The following is a 10753-nucleotide window of genomic DNA, read 5'->3' on the forward strand; positions in this document are numbered from 1 at the left end:
GAATTTCTTCTTTATATTTTTCATAGTCTAAAACAACCACAGCACCCCCTTGTCTGCAGGTTTTATAACCAAAGATGAATCTTTCATTATTTCATTGAGTGCCTGTTCTTCTGTTCTAGTGAGATTCTTCTGAATGTGGTTTATTTGTCTCGTATATACTGACATGGCTTCTTCTTCAACTAACCTACAATAGGTATTAATCGAGGAGTTGTTAAACCATGGGACAGAATTTGCTTTTGGGCTTAAAATGGGTACCAGTTCTTTGATATGTTTCTATGCCCGAATCAGTGTTTTGTGAAAACACATGCTTAAGTTTAATCTTGCGAAAGAATTTAAACAGATCTACTTTCATATCGAATGGTTTATCTGTACATGTAGGTACAAAAGAGAGGCGCTTAGATAAGACTGAGACTTGAGCGTCAGTAAGGTCTTTTTTTTGGAGAGGTTAATTACCGCGTCCCGCTGTAGCTTCGTGTCCACGGCCTGTGTTCCTGGTCTCCTCTTCGACCGCTTGCCTCTCCTACATCGTTTATTTTCTTTCGTTGAGCCTTCTGTTGCTTCCGGGCTAAAAAAAACTACTGTGTGCCATGGTAGCTGGAGTCACTGTCTGTAGGGAATTCACTCTCGGTGGATGCCTCTGTGTCCAAGTTTCCATGTCCTCCCGCTGCGGCGTATCTGCGTCCCCCGATCAGTGGTGCATCCCTAAGTCGGCCTCTCCGTGCTCCTGTCCTTGGGCCTTCCCATGCGTACACCTGGTTAAGCTGGTAGTCCTCTATGTCTTGCTGATATTTCTTTATCTTTGTTGCTTGTAGAAAGTCTCTGTATTTCCCAATGGACTGGTTGATCGTGTCGTCTATAGCTGTAAAATTAGGGCCTAGAATCTCCTTCATTATAGCCTCATGTTCGCTAATCTTAACCTCAACTTCTTTAACTTCCTTCGACACATGTTCAACGATTAATATAATTAAATCTAATGAACATTTGTTGAGTATTTCACCCCATTGCTGAATGAGGTGAAAAGTTTAGTCGTTTTTCCCTATTGTAGGCTCCTTCTGTATTCTCAGTCCTCTTGGAATGTGCTTGTTGCGCCAATACTCGCTAAGAGTGGTGCCATGCAGGAACAAACGTGGTTCTTTCTCTCGGAGTCTCTGGAGTTGGATTTTGAGTTCGACAGTCGAGTGCGAAACTGGGTTGTCCATGTTGGAGGTAGGAAAAATAATCTTATTGGCGTCTTCTTGTGTGAATGAAAGGGTGCTCGCACACTGGGTGGTAAGTGAGTTGATCTCTCCTAGTGGATCCATTGTATACGTGGTACGTCTTTTACTTCTTGTGTATACTGACAAGGTTTCAGAGTGCAGAGTGAAAAACAGTAATAAAAAATTCAAAAGGCACTCGCACATCTGAGCAATCTTATTTGCAGATGCATGGCAACAGTTGAACAAGATGGTCATTATGGCTTAACAGTTCTATTTTTGTTTCATCAGACCAGAGGACATTTCTCCAAAAAGTACGATCTTTGTCCCCATGTACAGTTGCAATCCGTAGTCTGGCTTTTTTATGGCAGTTTTGGAGCAGTGGCTTCTTCCTTGCTGCCTTCCTTGCCTATCAGGTTATGTTGATATAGGAGTCGTTTTACTGTGGATATAGATACTTTTGTACCGGTTTCCTCCAGCATCTTCACAAGGTCCTTTGCTGTTGTTCTGGGATTGATTTGCACTTTTCGCACCAAAGTACGTTCATCTCTAGGACACAGAACGCGTCTCCTTCCTGAACGATATGACGGCTGCGTGGTCCCATGGTGTTTATACTTGCGTACTATTGTTTGTGCAGATGAATGTGGTACCTTCAGGTGTTTGGAAATTGCTCCCAAGGATGAACCAGACTTGTGGAGGTCTACAATTTTTTTCTGAGGTCTTGGCTGATTTCTTTAGATTTTCCCATGATGTCAAGCAAAGAGGCACTGAGTTTGAAGGTAGGCCTTGAAATATATCCACAGGTACACCTCCAATTGACTCAAAGTATGTCAATTAGCCTATCAGAAGCTTCTAAAGCCATGTCATCATTTTCGGGAATTTTCCAAACTGTTTATTAAAGGCACAGTCAACTTAGTGTATGTAAACTTCTGACTCACTGGAATTGTGATACAGTGAAATAATCTGTCTGTAAGAAATGACTTGTGTCTTGCACAAAGTAGATGTCCTAACCGACTTGCCAAAACTATAGTGTGTTAACAATACATTTGTGGAGTGGTTGAAAAACGAGTTTTAATGACTCCAACCTAACTGTATGTAAACTTCCGACTTCAACTGTATGTTAGCTGATCAAATATTCTGCTTTACACCTTCACTATTGCAGGAAAACATTTTGTCCAGGAAGTTGTCAAGGAGGGATTGGATTTGTTGTTGGCCTATTGTTTTTTGGTAGGTTTCTATATGACCCTCTTTCCATCTATAACATTTCTTAACAGTTTGCAGTTTGTTCGGCTTCGATGCCTCATGGTTGAGTATTGCTCTTTTCAAGTAGATTGTGATTTTGCTGTGGTCTGATAGGGGTGGTAGTTGTCTGACGGTAAACTCTCTGAGAGACTCTGGGTTGAGGTCAGTGATAAAGTAGTCTACCGTACAACTACCAAGGGTTGAGCTGTAGGTGAACCTACCTTCAAATCATACCATTGACTATGTTCAGAGCCAGCATGCGACAGAACTGCAAGAGTTGTGACCCATTTTCGTTGGTTGTTTTGTCATAGTTGTGTCTAGGGGGGCATATTTGGCATTGAATGCTGTCACCTCCAGGTAGAGGTTTGTCCCCCTGTGTGCTGAGTGTGTCAGGTTCTTGTCCAGTTCTGGCATTTAGGTCACTACAGACTAGTACATGTACCTGGGCCTGGAAAATATTGAGTTCCCCCTCTAGGATGGAGACGCTGTATTCATTATAGTATGGGGATTCTAGTGGGGGATATAGGTAGCACCATGGAGAACATTTTTTTCCTTTTTAATTTCTATCCAAATGTAAAATGTTCCTGTTTTGATTAATTTAACTTCTTACGTCGGAGATCGGCTGAAATCCCGTTAACGGGATCGACTTGACAACAGCCAGTGAAAATGCCAAATTCAAACAACAGAAATCTCATAATTAAAATTCCTCAAACATACAATTATTTTACACCATTTTAAAGATAAACTTGTTGTTAACTTCTACCGAGTCAGAAACCCGGATCCGGGAGCACCCCCCACCCCCCACCAGTAAAAAAGCTGAATAGCATAGCTAGCATAGCGTCACAAGTAAATAGTAGCATCTAAATATCATTCAATCACAAGTCCAAGATACCAGATGAAAGATCCACCTCTTGTGAATCCAGCAATCATTTCTGATTTTTAAAATGTTTTACAGGGAAGACACAATATGTAAATCTATTAGCTAACCACGTTAGCAAAAGACAGCATTTTTCTTTGTCCACCATTTTTTCTCTCCACCAGTAGCTATCACCAATTCGGCCAAATAAAGATATTGATAGCCACTAACCAAGAAAAAACCTCATCAGATGACAGTTTGATAACATATTTATTGTATAGGATAGTTTTTGTTAGAAAAATGTGCATATTTCAGGTAGAAATCATAGTTTACAATTGCACCCACCATCACAACTCGACTAGAATAAATACAGAGAGCAACGTGTATTACCAATTTACTCATCATAAAACATTTCATAAAAATAGACAAAGCATAGCAATGGAAAGACACAGATCTTGTGAATTCAGACAATATTTTAGATTTTCTAAGCGTTTTACAGCGAAAACACAATAAATCGTTATATTAGCATACCACATGTGCAAACGTTACCCCAGCATGAATCCAATGGCAAGGGGAGCGATAACGTTATGATCACCAAAATATATTAATTTTTTCACTAACCTTCTCAGAATTCTTCCGATGACAGTCCTGTAACATCATATTACAACATACATATAGAGTTTGTTCGAAAATGTGCATATTTAGCCACAAAAAAACGTGGTTATACAATGAGAATAGTAGCAAAACTCGCCTGAAAATGTCGGGCGCTATATTTGAGAGTGATCTAGTCTAATCGATAGCTAATCATAAACTTGACAAAAAAATACAGGGTTGACAGGAATCGAAAGACAAATTAGTTCTTAATGCAATCGCTGACTTACATTTGTAAAATTATCCTTACTGTGCAATACCGGGTCCGCCAAGCGAAGCTACACATAACAAAATGGCGACATATGCGTTTAAAATTTTTCAACAGAACAGCGATTTATCATCATAAATAGTTCTTACTGTGAGCTGTTCTTCCATCAGTATCTTGGGCAATGTATCCTTTCTTGGGTCTAATCTTCTTTTGGTCGAAAGATGTCCTCTTGTCCGTCGAAATGCCCACTAACGTTCGACCGGGACCCCGAAACGTGCCCGGCGCTTCAAAGTGCATCACAAAGCAATGCCTCAAAATCGCACTAAACGGATATAAATTGCTATAAAACGGTTTAAATTAACTACCTTATGATGTTTTTAACACCTATAACAAGTAAAAACATGACCGGCGATATATTACTGGCTAAACCAAGGCTTGGAAAGGGGTCGGTCCGACGCCCTTCATGCGTCCAGCGCAGGATCCAAAAGAAAGCTACTTCCGGTCTTTTCTGTTTTATACAGGCCCTGATTGCGCAATCGACTCCATTCAAATTGTCACCACTTACTGACATCTAGAGGAAGGTGTAGGCAGTGTTTGTATCCTCATAGCATTCACAGGGACATTAAAACTGACCTGGGACCAGAGGCCAAGATTTCTGAAATCTCACTCCCTGTCAGGGAAAGTGCTGTAGATAGAGTTCTGTTCCACTCAGAGACATAATTCCAACGGTTATAGAAACTAGAGAGTGTTTTCTATCCAATAATAACAATAATATGCATATTGTACGAGCAAGAATTGACTACTAGGCAGTTTAATTTGACAATGTCAAAAAAAATAAAGTGCTAACAGCACCCCCTATTGACAAAAGGTTAATCCCACCACAGTGTCCGATTTCAAAAAGGCTTTACGACGAAAGCACACCATCTGATTATGTTAGGTCAGTACCTAGTCACAGAAAAACACAGCCATGTTTCCAGCCAAAGAGAGGAGTCACAAAAGCAGAAATAGAGATAAAATTAATCACAAACCTTTGATCTTCATCAGATGACACTCATAGGACTTCATGTTACACAATACATCTATGTTTTGTTCATATTTATATCCAAAAATCTTAGTTTACAAAACATCCAGTGATTTTGCAGAGAGCCACATCAATTTACAGAAATACTCATAATAAACATTGATAAAAGATACAATTGTTATACATGGAACTTTAGATAAACTTCTTCTTAATGCAACCGCTGTGTCAGATTTTTTTTTTTACTTTACGGAAAAAGCACACCATGCAATAATCTGAGTACGGCGCTCAAACACAAAAACAAGCCATACAGGTACTCACCATGTTGTGGAGTCAACAGAAGTCAGAAATAGCATTATAAATATTCACTTACCTTCGATGATCTTCATCAGAATGCACTCCCAGGAATCCCAGTTCCACAATAGATGTTTGTTTTGTTTGATAAAGTCCATCATTTATGTCCAAATACCTCCTTTTTGTTAGCGCGTTTAGTTAAAAAATCCGAATTCATGACGCGCAGGCCAGACAAAAGTCAAAACATTCCATTACAGTTTGTAGAAACATGTCAAACGATGTATAGAATCAATCTTTAGGATGTTTTTCACATAAATCTTCAATAATGTTTCAACCGGAGAATTCCTTTGTCTTTAGAAACGAAAAGGAACGCAGCTACCTCTCACGGGGGCGCGCCTGAGTGAGCTCGTGGCACTCTGCCAGACACCTGGTTGAAACAGCTCTCATTCCCTCATCCTTCACAGTAGAAGCCTGAAACAAGGTTCTAAAGACTGTTGACATCTAGTTGAAGCCTTAGGAAGTGCAATATGACCCCATAGACACTGTATATTGAATAGGCAAACCTACAAACCTCAGATTTCCCACTTCCTGGTTAGATTTTTTTCAGGTTTTTGCCTGCCATATGAGTTCTGTTATACTCACAGACATCATTCAAACAGTTTCAGAAACTTCAGAGTTTTTTTCTATCCAAATCTACTAATAGTATGCATATCTTAGCTTTTGGGCCTGAGTAGCAGACAGTTTACTATGAGCACCTTATTCATCCAAGCTACTCAATACTGCCCCCAGCCATAAGAAGTTAATGGAGTGGGTTAAGTCCTATCCATACCAAATTAGCATACCTCCTGAGTCTCTTCCCTGTGTAACACCTGGTAGTTTGTTGGATGGGACTATCTGTTCTCTGCAACCTAGAGAGCAATCAGTGGGTCCATCTCCTCTATATCAGGTTTCTGGCAGGATGACAACGTCTGTATTTCAGATCTATTTTGTGAAGTCTAGGTTCCTGCCCTTTAGGCCAAAGGCAGATGACCTCAAGCCTTGTATAGTCCAGGGTGAGATATTAAACGTTTGGTCTTCCATAATGTCCAGTGTTGTTTCGTAGATTTGAGCAGAGCATGCTGAGCATCTGATACATGCCTCTTAGGTCTCAGGATGGGGCTTGGGTGGGTGTACTGGTGGGGGTTGGGCCTGTTGCTCTGTTCAACACCTGGGCATATGTGTTTCTCTGTTGCTCCTGTGTGAGGGCTGCAGTTGAAGGCGATGTAGGGACTGTTGCTTTGTTTATGTGGACCTGGTTGTAAAGGTTGTTCAAGTCCAGGGTGGCATGCTGGTCCAGGTGAACATGTGGATTTTGAGGCACTGTCACGGGAAATGGAAGCAGGGTGAACATTTTCTCGTGGTGGAGATATCCACTCGGGCTTTGGCGAAAATGGAAGAAGCTTTTTTTAATCACTCCCTTGAGTTCTGTGGCCACCCTTTCCTGCTTTTGGAAATCAAATCATCAGAAGACTTTGCTTTTATTTTGTTTTGTTTGTTTGTCAAAAAGGGTGTGCGGGGTGTACACGTGGTCTGTCGTACGGTATTTTGGTAAGAAGCAAATTTGACATTTGCTCAAGACATTGTTTTCACTGCTGTTGATGATACTGCAGAGGGTTTTTCAGAGATTGCTGCTGAAGCATATTCCAAGGTAATTATTGGGGTCAAATTTGTCTCACTTTTGTGGATTGGGGTGATCAGGCCTTGGTTCCAACTCACTCCCTTGAGTTCTGTGGCCACCGTTTCCTGCTGTGCTCTCAGGTTGTTTGTGGCTGTGTGAATTCCTATGTGGCTGGGTGGTCCTCAGTTAGCAGGTCTAGGGCATGCTGGATGTTTGGCCTCAGAGTTTAGCCACTGTGTTTTGGGGATAGTTTATTTCCCATTCGAGTCAATAAGGAGTATGACTCTCCTCTTGGGGTTGCTTGTCTGTGGGGGTGTGGACCTACCCACTTGGGGTAGGGGAGTCCTCACCAAGAGAGAGCTTCTCCTGCTGTGCTCTCTCTTTGATTCTGTATAAATCCTGTTGGAAGTTTATGATGTTGCCCTGCACCACCACTGTTCCAACCTTGTACAACTTAACAGAGGCTGTCTGTCTCAGGGTCCTCATTTTACAGTATTCTGGTTTTCCACCCCCCAATACCCCCTCTCTCTCTTGATCTTATAGCAGTGTGCCATGCCAGGGGATTGTCTTTGTGGAAAGTTATGTTGCCTTTGTTCCCAGTCTTGAAACAGTATGCAAATAGAGTATCTGGATTCTCCCTGATGAGCTCTTGTATGTGCTGGGACATCTGTCCAACCCTAGCAAGCTTGTAGCCTTAATTTGTCATTGTCTTTATAAAGTAACATATGTAGAGATCATTGTATTGCATTTTACTTCTTGGCTTTAAACATAGCTTCAGATTTAGCATTTCTCACTCAGATCCAGTTTGGATGGTATTTTCAGGTTTCTGCTGTGCTTGTTGTTTGCCAGAAAGTTTGCTGCAGTCCTTGGTGGTAGGAATCCTTGGAGGGAATTTTTTCCTAAATCCAGGTTGTAGGTTTGGAGTTTTGATTTGACGGAAGGTTATTTTGTGGAGTGTAATATCCTTTATAGGTCCTTGTGAAAAAGTCCAATTCCAACTCTAAATCTATATTTTTGCTGAAAAGTTCCTGAGCTCATGACGTCTCTCTTTATTATCTCCAATCTGTTGATCGGTTTCTTGGTACAAAGCTGATCAACAGCTATTTCAACAACTAAAAATTAAATTGTCAACACATTTGCTGCTGTTTTAGTGTAGTTACCAAATTATCAAAATAATTTAACCTCTCTAGAATATGTGGGACGTTAGCGTCCCACCTCATCAACAGCCAGTGAAACTGCAGGGCGCCAAATTCAAAACAACAGAAATCCCATAATTTAAATTCCTCAAACATACAAGTATTTTACACCATTTTAAAGCTACACTTGTTGTAAATCCAGCCAAAGTGTCTGATTAACAAAAAGGTTTTACGACGAAAGCACACCAAATGATTATGTAAGGTATGAGCCAGTCACAGAAAAAGACAGCCATTTTTTCAGCTGAAGAGAGCATTAACAAAAAGCAGAAATTGAGATAAAATGAATCACTAACCTTTGATAATCTTCATCAGATGACACTCATAGGACTTCATGTCACACAATACATATATTTTACGTTAGGTAAAGTTCATATTTATATCCAAAAATCTGAGTTTAGGCAAGACACTACTGTATCACTTGGCAAAAAGCCTGAGAAAATGCATAGCGCCACATTCAAATGAATGACTATGAAAATTACTACAAAATCAAACTTTCATTAAATCACACATGAAAGATATCAAATTAAAGCTACACTGGTTGTGAATCCAACCAACATGTCAGAATTCAAATAGGCTTTTCAGCGAAAGCATACGATGCTATTATCTGAGCATAGCACCATTGTAAACAAAAGAGAGAACATTTCAACCCTGCAGGCGCGACACAAAACGCAGAATAAAAATAGAATTCATGCCTTACCTTTGACGAGCTTCTGTTGTTGGCACTCCAATATGTCCCATAAACATCACAAATGGTCCTTTTGTTCGATTAATTCCGTCGATATATGTCCAAAATGTCCATTTATTTGGCGCGTTTGATCCAGAAAAACACGGTTCCAACTTGCTCAAACATGACGCCAAAATATATCAAAGGTTACCTGTAAACTTTGCCAAAAAATGTCAAACTACTTATGTAATATAACTTTAGGTATTTTTTAACGTTAATAATCAATAAAATTGAAGATGGGGTGATATGTGTTCAATACAGGATTAAAACGATATGTAGCATGCCTTCTGTTTGATTGAAACGCATGTCTAGGACACCAGGAGTGCCTCGACTTCAAGATGGCCGTATTTCTTCATTACACAAAGCAATAACCTCAACCTATTTCTCACGACTGTTGACATCCAGTGGAAGCCGTAGGAACTGCAAGCAAGTTGCTTAGAAATCTGGTTTTCCATTGAAAAGCAGTGACCTCAAAAAAACAAAAAATCTGAATGGTTTGTCCTCTGGGTTTCGCCTGCTAAATAAGTTCTGTTATACTCACAGACATGATTCAAACAGTTCAAACTTCAGAGTGTTTTCTATCCACATCTACTAATAATATGCATATCTTATCTCCTGGCGATGAGTAACTGGCAGTTGAATTTGGGTATGTTTTTCATCCAAACGTGAAAATGCTGCCCCCTACCCTAGAGAAGTTAACAATCATAGGACAATTGAAACAGCAATTGCTCTTTCGAAGGTGACCCATATGTGCAATAACTCCCATCTGCAGAATCTAAATTACAGTTTTACATAAATAAGGACCTATTTGGAAGCATACAGAATATATAGTGTCCCTCCTTGTCCATGTATTATTTATTAAGTTTGAATGGTAGTTTTTATGAGTCCACAGAAGGCTGTCTGTGGGGTGTGAAGCTAGGAGTGTAATAATACTGTTGCTGCCATTACCAGTCTGGCCAGCCACTGAGAGGGGGACAAAATGCCTTCAAGGGAAATCTGGCTGAGGCAATTTGAGGGGAAAAGTGTTGTGGCCAGGATAGTTTTTGATTTATTGAATCTACAATAGGAGAAGATGAATCCGGCTTCTTAATATAACACCACAGGTTATTGTCCTTTAGGGCAGTCTTCATCATTTGGTGGCATTTTGTGAGAAGGAATAAGCCCTCAATAAGAGCTGAGTGGCTCAGGTTTGAGTCTGTGTCTGTGGGCTATAATTATGAACCATCCCAGCGCCTTGTGGAGGGGGCAGAGTGGCGGCCACACCGCATCCAAAATTACACTTCTTATATCCCCGGTCATGCTGACAGCTATAACCAAACTATTTTCTTTCATTTGTGCCGCTTCATTTCAATGAGATTTACGTTCACTGTACTTCGAAAAACTGCTGAAACTACAGTACCATTCAAAAGTTTGGACACACCTACTAATTTGTTTTCTTTATTTTCTACGTTGTAGAATAAGAGTGAAGACATCAAAACTATGAAATAACACATATGGAATCATGTACTTTAGTAACCAAAAAAGTGTGAAACATATCAAAATATATTTTATTTTTGAGATTCTTCAAAGTAGCCACCCTTTGCCTTGATGACAGCTTTGCACAGTCTTGAAATTCTCTCAACCAGCTTCATGAGGTAGTCACCTGGAATGCATTTCAATTAACAGGTGTACCTTGTTAAAAGTTAATTTGTATAATTTCTTTCCTCAATGCGTT

Source organism: Salvelinus alpinus, chromosome 21 (genome assembly GCF_045679555.1).
Source record: "Salvelinus alpinus chromosome 21, SLU_Salpinus.1, whole genome shotgun sequence".
NCBI lineage: Eukaryota > Metazoa > Chordata > Actinopteri > Salmoniformes > Salmonidae > Salvelinus > Salvelinus alpinus.